Here is a 12,068-nt window from a genome sequence, read left to right on the forward strand (position 1 = left end):
GTGCAATTGCTGAGTCGTAGGGCAGGTTTATTTTTAACTCTTTGAGGAACCTCCACACAGTTTTCCAGAGTGGCTGCACCATTTCAACATTCCCACCAACAGTGTAAGAGGGTTCCCTTTTCTCCGCATCCTCTCCAACATTTGTGGTTTCCTGCCTTGTTAATTTTCCCCATTCTCACTGGTGTGAGGTGGTATATCATTGTGGTTTTGATTTGTATTGGAAGGAGCCTCGGTGTCCATCGAAAGACAAATGGATAAAGAAGATGTGGTTTATGTATACAATGGGATATTACTCAGCCATTAGAAATGACAAATACCCACCATTTGCTTCAACGAGGATGGAACTGGAGGGTATTATGCTGAGTGAAGTAAGTCAATCGGAGAAGGACAAACAGTGTATGTTCTCATTCATTTGGGGAATATAAACAATAGTGAAAGGGAATATAAGGGAAGGGAGAAGAAATGTGTGGGAAATATCAGAAAGGGAGACAGAACATAAAGACTCCTAACTCTGGGAAACAAACTAGGGGTGGTGGAAGGGGAGGAGGGCGGGGGGTTGGGGGAAATGTGTGACGGGCACTGAGGGGGGCACTTGACGGGATGAGCACTGGGTGTTATTCTGTATGTTGGTAAATTGAACACCAATAAAAAATAAATTTATTTTAAAAAGTTTTAAAAAGAAAGGGAAAAAAAAAAGAATATCATCCACAGCAGACTGGATGCTGGGGAAACAATTTTAAAGATGCTCAAAAGATGCTCACCACAGACTGTTTGGAAAGGACTCTCCTAGGAAGCTCCAGTCTGGAGATGCCAGCCCAGGGAGAGGAGGAAGGAAGGACACACGGCTGCCATGCTTCCTGGGGCACCCAGATCCTGGCGCCCCATAGAGGAGCCCTGGCTCTGCAGCATCTCTTAGGGAAGCTGCCTCAAGGGCATGGGATGGAGGCCTGAGGGAGGCCTCTTAGCCAGGCCTTGCCCCATCTTCCTGATGCCTCAAAGTAACTACCCTGTCCCTATTTCCAGGCACCACCACTTCAAAATCGCTTTGCATTTCTTATAGAACCTACCCAGAGGATCCAGCTCTAGGGCCCACGTTCCCTGCACACACAAAAGCTACAGTGATTTGGTTAATTTCTCAATCTCCCTGGGACTAAGTCACCCTGTCATCTCAACTCCTTTCCCTGCCTGGATAGAAATGACTTGCAGAGACTAATAGTGTTACCATCACCGGTACCAAGGCAAAAAAAGTAATTCCTTACTTGGACAGATCACAGTAAAAGATAATATAAGTGACTTTTAGACACGTAAAAACGATCTTCACCTTCACCCCAAAATAGGAGGAATATAAAATAAAATTATTGTAAGATACCATTTTTCACATATCAGATGAACAAAGATGAGAAGTTTCATGATACGCTATGTTGGTGAGCATGTTGGGAAAGAAGCACTTCCAGAAACCACTGGAGAGAGTGAACACTGGAACTCTCTTTTTAAGAGGGAATCCCTTGGCGCATCTGGGTGGCTCCGTCGGCTCAGTGTCTGCCTTCAGCTCGGTCATGATCTCCAGATCATGGGATCGAGCCCCGCATTGGGCTGTCTGCTCAGTGGGGAGTCTGCTTCTCACTCTCCCTCAGTCCCTCCCCTCTTCTCTGTGCTCTCACTCTCTCTCTGTCTCTCTCTCTCTCTCAAAAACAAAAAAAATCCTTAAGAAAAATTATACAAAAAAAAAAAAAAAAAAAGAATCCCGAAAACGTCAGGTCTCTTTGCTAAGGAGGGGATATTCGGAAAGAAGGGGGAGGTCACTTGCCTCTGTTAATTTCAGGAGCCTTCTCTCCTTAGACAGTCTTGCAAAATGCTGGATGTGAGGGTCTTGCCAGTAGCCAATGCTTACTGCAAACCTGGAAGGGATGAAAGGAGGCAGGTGAGTAGAGGTCAGTAGGTTCAGGTCCATTCTCAGGAACCAGGTCAAGCAGGAAAGTCATCTACCTCAAAAGGCCAACACGTACACATCTGGCCCTCCATTACACATGTCAACAGACTCAGCCATCCGTCTTGCTGCTCACACACACACAGCCCCTCACCCTCCTCACAGCGGCCATTTCCTCCCTCTCTTTATTCATATGGCTAACTCCTTTCCCAGGACCCTAGAGAGCACATAACCTCATCTCATACCTCACCTAGGAGACCTGCCACCACTCATTCACTCCACAGCAAACTCACTGGTGAGAGCCACTCAGGCAACTCTGCTCAACCAGAAGTTCTGTGTCCATAGGAAAGGAGACCGGAACCGTTGTGTAAAACTAACCACTACCTAAGGATTTCCCTCGACTCTGTAGTAGATACCAGTCATTCTACATCCCTCGAGGAGGTCATGGTGGAAAAAACCAGGAACAAATAAACACAACAGCTACAACTGAGAAAGTGTTAGAGTAGCCTACACTCTCTCGCCTACACTGTAACCTGGAAAAGGCTATGGGAGCCTAAACGCTTCCCAGCCTACATACACCAAAAGGAATCAAAATTTTAGTGTTCTGAGGCACGGAGCTGAAGCCTGGTTTACCACTGAAGGTTTACTGGCAACCAGGAGTGGAGCCAGCTTTAGGACAATAGGAAGTAAAGGCAGGAGCCTGGATCCCTAAGGCCATGCCACGCCACTATGGGCCTGGAGTCTACTCTACCCGTCAATGGATATCTGTGAATTAAAACATGTCTTTAGCTATTAAACCTAATAGAAGGGAGCCTGGGTGGCTCAGTCGGTTGAGTGACCACTCTTGGTTTCCCCTCAAGTCATCGCCTCGGGTCCTGGGATCGAGCCACACATAGGTTCCACACTAATCAGGGAGTCTGTGCCAAGAAAAAGAAAGCTGAAAAAAAAAAAAGAAAAAAAAAAGCTGTGTGATTTTGTATTCCCATCAGCAATAAATAAAAGTTCCTGTTCCTGCACATCTTTGCTAGCAGTTGTTTTCACGGTTTGTTGATTTTCATTATTCTGATCATTGTATACTGTTAAATTGTTTCATTTGCAATTCCCTAATGACATATGATGTGGATCATCTTTTTATTTGTGTACATTATTTAGTAAGCGGCCAGTTGAGATCTTATGCCCATTTTTTTTATTGAGTTGTTCATTTTCTTATTTTGAATTTTAAGAATTCTTCACATAATTTCACAGTCCTTTAACAGACATGTCTTTTTTTCTTTTTTTTTTTAAAAACTAAGCTCCAGACCCAGCATGAGGGTTGAACTCACAATTCCAAGATCAAGAGTTGCATGTGGTTCTAGGGTACCTGGGTGGCTCAGTCCATTAGTGTTTGTGAGATTGAGTCCAGTGTCAGGTTCCAGGCTGGTCATGAAGCCTGCTTAGGATTTCCTCTCTCCCTCTCCCTCGGGTCTTCCTTCTCAAATATAAATAAATAAATAAATAAATAAATAAATAAATAAATCGCATTCTATTTAGTGAGCCAGCCAGGCACCCTCATTAGATATGTCATTTGCAATTTTTTTCTCATAGCCTCTGTCTTGTCTTCTAATTGTTTGACAGTTTCTTTTGCAGTGTAGAAGTTTGTAATGCTAATGAAGTCCAGCTTTTCATTTATTTCTTTCATGAGTTGTATATTTAGTGTTATATCTAAAAAGTAATCACCAAACCCGAGATCATCTACGTAATCCCCTGTATTACCTACCAGGAGTTTTATAGTTTTATCATTTACAGTTAGGTTTAGAATTCATTTTGAGTTAATTTTCTAAATGGTGTAAAATCTGTATCTTTTTAAAAATTTTTATTTATTTATTCATGAGAGACACGGAGATAGAGAGAGAAGGAGAGACTTAGGTAGAGAGAGAAGCAGGCTCCATGCAGGGAGCCTGATGTGGGACTTGATCCCGGGACTCCAGGACCATGCCCTGGGCCAAAGGCAGGTACTTAACTGCTGTGCCATCCAGGGATCTCCTTATTACTTTTTTAGAGTAATCTCTGTACCCAATGTGGGACTCAAACTCATGTCCCTGGATCAGGAGTGGCATGCTCTACTGACTGAGCCAGCCAGGGGACCCTTGCAAGTATTTTAAAGGAAATCTCGGACATTACAACATTTCACCCATAAATAGTTTAGTTTCTAAAAGATGAACAGGTCTTGACAATCTCTATTTAAACCATCATTGAGAAACTATTCCCACTCAATAGAGGCCCTCTCTCCCACAGGAGGGAAGTTTAACTGAGAACATGGGAGCTGCTTTTCACTTGCTCTGAAGGCAATCAGAACTTGCTTAATAACTTCTCAAGATGGCTAAGAGGACTCTCTTGGGTTCCTCTTTGTGGTATTCGATTATGAGAAAAACAGGCAACCCAAATGTATCATAATGAGAGAAGTCCTGGAGGGATGCTAGTTCCCTGTAACAATCAGCAGAGCAATTCATTAATAAAGTGAAACTACCTGATCACCCTCTGTAGTTTTAACAAGGCCCAGAGTGATTCACTCACTAAGAGTTCAGTGACAGTAGTTAATAGATAGCTTTCTGGAAGCCACTAAAAAGCAAAGTAATAATTGTTATCATATTCTAATGTGATTGTAGAAAGCATTCTCCCAGGAGCTAATGTGCCCTTATTTACCTACCAGCTGGTTTTATTTTTTTTTAAGATTTTTAATTTTTTTATTGATTCATGAGAACACAGAGAGAGAGAGAGAGAGAGAGAGAGAGAGAGAGGCAGAGACACAGGCAGAGAGAGAAGCAGGCTCCATGCAGAGAGAGCCCGACACGGGACTCGATCCTGGGTCTCCAGGATCACTCCCTGGGCTGAAGGCAGCGCTAAACCACTGAGCCACCCGGGCTGCCCTACCAGCTGGCTTTAAATTTTTGTTCTTGAATTAAAGTGTAATATGTAAATGGTTTATACCAAAATCATAGGAATTTTGTAATAATTCACTCCCTCAACATTCCTGCTTCATAATGTTTATTTCTAATTAGCATTTGACCATCACATTTCCATAACTGCTACGATGCAGAGTGACCTAGAAATTTAATATTCCTATTCTATTTTCTTCTCCATTTGATACTTTATTTACTCTTGATGAGGAATTTTCTTTCCTTTTCCTTTGTTGGCATCCATTCTATCTCTTGATCCTCCTCCTGGAGTTATTCTAAAGTAGCTACTGTGTATTCCAACACACATGGCCCTCCCTCATCGTCAAGAAATGTACATTTCTGTGAAAGGTTCTTTTATGGCTGGTTAATACTTCCCATAGTTTATCATTGATAAAAGCCTACCTAACTAACCAAATGTTATTGCAACTAGAATTCCTGGTACATTTTTTTTTTTAATTTTTATTTATTTATGATAGTCACAGAGAGAGAGAGAGAGAGGCAGAGACACAGGCAGAGGGAGAAGCAGGCTCCATGCACTGGGAGCCCGACGTGGGATTCGATCCCGGGTCTCCAGGATCACGCCCTGGGCCAAAGGCAGGCGCTAAACCGCTGCACCACCCAGGGATCCCGAATTCCTGGTACATTAAGCTACTGTTTATCACCTGAAATTCTCAAGTTGACACTTAAATTAACCTGCTTCCAAAACTGGTTCTGTCCTTATTTCCATGTGGGGATGTTGGCTCTTTAACCCTTTTAGAAAGCTATCCACTGCGAATGTTCATTCATCCATTCAACATTGGGCAAATATTTAGTGAGCACTTTCTATGAGCCAGACATTGTGTGATGTGCTCGGATTTTACATTCACAAACATTTTGTTTTGTGTTTTGCTTCTAAAAAATGCTGGATTGGGGATAAAGAGGGCATCCTCTAGCCTTCTTTACAGTTTTCAGATAAATAATTTGTATAAATTTATGTCATTTTCCTTTGGTTGGCTGATTGGTGTTTTTTTTTTTTTTTAGATTTTATTTATTTATTTATTTATTTATTTATTTATTTGAAACACACATACACACAGAGAGAAAGAGGCAGAGGGAAAAACAGGATCCACCCGGGGAGCCCAACATGGGACTAATCAAGGGTATCCAGGATCACACCCTGGGCTGAAGGCAGTGCTAAACTGCTAGGCCACCGGGGCTGCCCAAGCTGATTGGTTTTCCATGGTCAGGTGTCCGACTCTGCCTGATGTTCAGGTCCAAGTTCAGCTCCTGTTAAAATAGAGTAGAGGGACACCTGGGTGGCTCAGGTTGTGATCCCGGGATCCAGGATCGAGTCCTGCATGGGGCTCCCTGGGAAGAGCCTGCTCCGCCCTCTGTCTGTGTCTCTGCCTCTCTCTCTCAGTCTGTGTCTTTCATGACTAAAGAAATAAATCTTAAAAAAAAAAATAGAATAGAAAAACATACCTCTACTAAAAATATTAATTAAAAAATAGCTGTGATTGAGTTGGCCTAGGCATCTACTTTTTGAGAGTAAACATTAACACCTGCATTTGGAGATCATCTCCAATGTATCGATTCATTGAGTCATTCAGTCATTCACCTTAGATGAACAGACCCACAAAAACATGGCAAATTGATTTTTATGGGCAACTTTATGGTAGATGACATCACATTAAATAAAATTATTTTTTAAAAGGATTTTATTTAGGGATGCCTGGGTCGGTCAGTGGTTTAGGGCTTGCCTTGGCCCAGGGCATGATCCTGGGTTCTTGGGATCGAGACCTGCATCAGGCTCCCTGCATGAAGCCTGCATCTCCCTCTGCCTGTGTCTCTGCCTCTCTCTCTCTCTCTGTGTGTGTGTCTCTCATGAATAAATAAAATATTTTTTAAAAATAAAAAATACAGTATTTATTTATTCATGAGAGACACAGAGACATAGGCAGAGGGACAAGCAGGCCTCCTGCAGGGAGCCCAATGTGGGACTCAATCCCCAGACTGGGATCATGCCCTGAGCCAAAGGCAGATGCTCAACCACTGAGCCACTCAGGTGTCCCAAAAGTATTTTAAAATGAATACATTAGTGGCATTCAAATACTCACAATGTTTTGCAACCACCACCTCTATATAGTTCAAAAACATTTTAATCACCCCCAAAGAAAACCCTACATCCATTAGTTAGTTATTCCCCATTCCCTACTCCCCACAATCCTGGCAATCATAAACTTGCTTTTTACACACCTGGGTGGCTCAGTGGTTAAGCGTCTGCCTTCAGCCCAGGGCGTCATCCTGGAGATCCGGGATCGAGTCCCATATCAGGCTCCCTGCATGAAGCCTGCTTCTCCCTCTGCTTCTGCCTGTGTCTCTGCCTCTCTCTCTGTGTGTCTCTCACGAATAAATAAACAAACAAAATCTTAAAAAAAAAGAAAGAAAATCAGTTGATCAGGGGTACCTGGGTGACTAGTCAGTTAAGCATCCAACCATTGACCTCAGCTCAAATCTTGATCTCAGAGTTGTCAGTGCAAGCCCTGCACTGGGCTCCACACTGGGCATGGAGTCTACAAAAAAAATTTCAGTTAACCATAGATATATGGGTTGATTTCTGGAGTCTCAGTTCTATTCTAAATCTATGCTTATGTCAGTACCACATAATTTTGATTACTGTAGATTTGTTGGGTTTTTTTTGAAATGGAGAACTTGAATTTTCCAACTTTGTTCTTTTTTTAACAGTGTTATGGATAATCAAGATCCCTTGCAATCCCATATGAATTTGAGGACTGGCTTCTCTTTTTCTTGCAAATAGACCATTAGAATTTTGATAGGGTTGCACTGAATCTATAGATAGCTTTGGGATATGGCAATATGGCAAACTGCCATATTAACGATGGTAAGTCTTCCAATCCATGAACACAGGGTGCCTTTTGTTTTATTTGTGTTTCCCTTATTTTATCAATGTTTTGTAGTTTTCAGCATAGAAGTCTTTCATCTCTGGTTAAATTTTACTCTTTCGCATATTTTTTGGATGCTATCACAAATGGAATTGTTTTCTTAATTTCCTTCTAATGTTGTTCAGTGCTGGTGTATACAAACAACTAATTTTTGTATATTGATTTGTATCCAGCATCCCTTCTGAATTCATTTAACTTATAATAGCTTCTATGTAGATTCTTTGGGCTTTTCTGTAGATAAGAGCATTATCACCTATGAATAGAGAAAGATTTATTTCTTCCCTTCCAATTTGAATGACTTTTATTTTATTTTATTTTATTTTATTTTATTTTATTATTTATTCATGAGAGACACAGAGGGAGAGTCAGAGACAGAAGCAGGCTCCATGCAGGCAGCACAATGAGGGACTCAATCCCAGGACTCCAGGATCACAACCTTAGCTAAAGGCAGATGCTCAACTGCTGAGCCACCTAGGCATCCCGCTTTTCTTCTTATTCTTGCCTATTTACTTACCATAGAACTGTCTGTAAAATGCTAAGTATTAGCGGTGAAATTAGACATTTTGTTTCTGATTAGGCAGAAAGCTCTTAATCATTTACCATTTAGTATAATGTTGGCTGTGGGGAATTATTATTATTATTATTATTATTATTAATAAATGCCCTTTATCATGTCGAGGAAGTTCCCTTCTGTTTCTAGTTTGTTGAGTGTGTTTATCATGTAAATGTGTTGGATTTTGTCAAATGGTTTTGCTGCATCATTTTTTCCCCTTCACTTTATAATGGTGGTATATTACATTCGTTGGTCTTATGTTGGATCATCCTTGCATTCGTGGGATAAATTCCAATTAGTCATGCTATATAATCTTCTTATATGCTGTTGGATTCAGTTTGCTCTCATTTTGTTGAGTATCTTTTGCATCTATATGCATAAGGGATATTTATTGGTATGTAGTTTGATTTTCCTGGGATATCCCTGTCTCTGGCCAATTTATTTTTGACAAAGGTACAAAAACAATTTAGTAGATAAAGGACAATCTTTTCAATGGATGATGTAGAAAGGTTGGACATTCATATGAAAAAAAAAAGAACCTTCATGTAAACGTCACACCTTATGGAAAAATTAACCTTAAATCAGTTACAGTCGTACATGTAAAACATAAAACTCTACAAATTCTAGAACATCATAAGAAATCTTGTGATTTTGGAGTTAAGTAGAGTTGATAGACATGACTTGGAGCACCATCCATAAAAGAAAAAACAAATACATTGGACTCTTAAAACTTTTTACATTTTGGGGCACTGGGGTGGTTCAGTGGCTGACTGCCTTTGGCTCAGGTCATGATCATGTCACACTGGGATCGAGTCCTCATCTGGCTCCCCCCAGGGAGAGCTTCTCTTTCTGCCTATATCTTTGCCTCTTTCTGTGTCTCTCATGAATAAATAAATACAGAAAATCTTATTTTTTTTTTTTACATTTCACATGAAAGGCACTGTTAAAAAAATGAGAAGACTGCTTTGAAAAAGACACTGGTAGTTCCTCAGAAAATTAAACATCTATATGACCCTACAGTTCCAAAACTAGGTATGTATCCAAAAGAAATGAAAACATGTCCACAAAAACCTGCTCACAAATGTTCATAGCAGCACTATTCACAATAGCTTTAAAGTCCATCAGAAATAAAAGGAATGAAGTACAGATGTATGCCATACATGCGTAAACCATGGAAAACGATGCCAATTGAAAGAAACCAGTCAAAAAAGGGCCACATATTATATGAGTCCCTTTACATGGAATTTCAGAGTAAGTAAATCTGTACAGACATAAAGTAGACTGGTTGTTGCCTTGGGTGCAGGTAGGAAGGTTGGGTCAAAATGGCAATAGGTATGAAGTTTCTTTTACTGACTATAAAAATGTTCTAAAATTGATTATGAACATGGATTGCACAACTCTATGAATATACCAAAATCTATCAATTGCACACTTTAAATAGGTGAGTTATATGGGATGGTAAGCTGGTACAGTCACTCTGGGAAACAGTGTGGAGGTTCCTCAAGAGGTGAAAAATAGAGCTACCCTATGACCCAGCAATTGCACTGCTTCGCATTTACCCCAAAGATATAGATGTAGTGAAATGCCAGGACACCTGCACCCCAATGTCAGAGCAGCAATGTCCACAACAGCCAAACTTGATGTCTTCTGACAGATGAATGGATAAAGTTATATATATTTACACAAAAGGACTACTACTCAGCCATCAGAAAGGACGAATACTCACCATTTGCTTTGACCTGGTTGGAACTGGAGGGTATTAGGCTGAGTGAAATAAGTCAGTCGGAGGACAATCATCATATAGGTTCATTATATGCAGAATATAATAAATAGTGAAAGGGACTATAAGGGAAAGGAGGTAAACTTGAGCAGGGAAAAATTAGAGAGGGAGAAAAACCATGAGAGACTCCTTAACTCTGGGAAACAAAAGGTTACAGAAGGGGAGGAGGGTGATGGGATGGAGTGACTGGGTGACAGGCACTAAGGAGTGAACTTGATGAGAGGAGCACTGGGTGTTATAAGTTTGCAAATTGAATTTAATTTTTTTAAAAAAGGAAGAAAAATTTAAATATAAATAGGTGAATTATATCATATGTTAATTATATCAATAAAATTGTTATAAAGAATAATAATAAAAAGCTATTGATTAGACAGAATGTTTGCAAATCACTATTTGACAAAGAACTTGTACCTAGAATATATAAGTCTCAAAACTGAAAAATAAGTAAGCAATTCAACTTTTTTTTTTTTTTAAATATTTTATTTATTTATTCATGAGAGACACAGAGAGAGAGAGAGGCAGAGACGCAGGCAGAGGGAGAAGCAGGCTCCAGGCAGGGACCCTGACTTGGGCCTCAATCCCACGTCTCCAGGATCAGGCCCTGGGCTGAAGGTGGTGCTAAACCGCTGAGCCACCCGGGCTGCCCAACAATTCAGTTTTAAAGTGGGCAAAAGACATAAACAATAATTTCAACACAGAGATATACAGATGTTGAATTAGCAAATCAAGATGTTCAACATTAGTAGCCATCAGGGAAATGAAATTAAAACTACAATGAGGTATCACTACTTACATTTAAGAATGGCCAAAATGAGAAGTAGTGACAACACCAACTGATAGCAAGAATGTGGAGCAACAAGATCACACACATTGCTGAAGGTCATATAAAGTGATACACTCCAGAAAACAGTTGTGTGGTTTTTTCTAAAACTTCTAAAAAATGCAATTACTGTAAGAACCAGCAACTGGGGGCACCTGGGTGGTTCAGTGGTTGAGCGTGTGATGGTAGCTCAGGTCATGATCCCGGGATCCTGGCATCAAGTCCCACATCAGGCTCCCCACAGGAAGCCTGCTTCCCCCTCTGCCTATGTCTCTGCCTATGTCTCTCTATGTCTCTCACGAATAAATAAACTCTTAAAGAAAAAGAGACCCAGAAATTGTAATCTTGGGCATTTATCCTGGAGAATAAGAAGTTAGCGGCCTAAGGTGATCTCTGAAAACGGTTCGCTATTCACTTGCCCAGAAAACCCTATAAAATCATGCAAATCAAGAGGTTCAAATCTTCAGATTCACTTGAAGAACACAAGTAAAACTGCCCAGGCCATCAAGGATATGCATATCTGAAAAGCCACCAAGGATCTGAAAGATGCCACTTTGCAGAAGCAATATGTGCCATTCCCTCGCTACGATGGTGGAGTTGGTAGGTGTATGCCCAGGCCAAACAGTGGGGCTGGACACAAGGGCCAGTGGCCTAAGAAGAGTACTAAATTTTTACTGCACATCCTTAAAATGCAGAGAGTAATGCTGAACTTAAGTGTTTAGATGTAGATTTCCTGGCCATTGAACACATCCAGATGAGCAAAGCCCCCAAGATGTGGCATACAACTTAGAGGGCTCATGGTTGAATTAACCCATACATGAGTTCTCCCTGGTGCACTGAGATGATTCTTACTGAAAAAGAGCAGATTGTTTCTAAACCAGAAGAGGAGGTTGCTCAGAAGAAAAAGAGATCCCGGAAGAAACTGAAGACACAAAAACTTTTGTCCCGGGAAACAAATTCTACATAAAATAAATGCAAGTAAAAGTTAAAAACAAAACAAAACCAAAAAACCTCACGCAAATATTCATAACAGCTATATTCATATAGCCCCGAACTAGGAACAACCCAGATGCTTTCAATGGGTAAATAAGTAACCTGTGATAAACTATT

General features: G+C 40.7%; 1 long non-coding RNA gene across 6 annotated transcripts in view; it reads right to left on the minus strand.

Annotated features, from left to right (window-relative positions):
* LOC144318894 (uncharacterized) overlaps nucleotides 1–12,068 on the minus strand; it is a 131,772-nt gene that overhangs the window by 97,954 nt on the left and 21,750 nt on the right. The gene's annotated exons all lie outside the window — the stretch shown is intronic.

Source organism: Canis aureus, chromosome 8, assembly GCF_053574225.1.
Source record: "Canis aureus isolate CA01 chromosome 8, VMU_Caureus_v.1.0, whole genome shotgun sequence".
NCBI classification, from domain to species: Eukaryota; Metazoa; Chordata; class Mammalia; order Carnivora; family Canidae; genus Canis; species Canis aureus.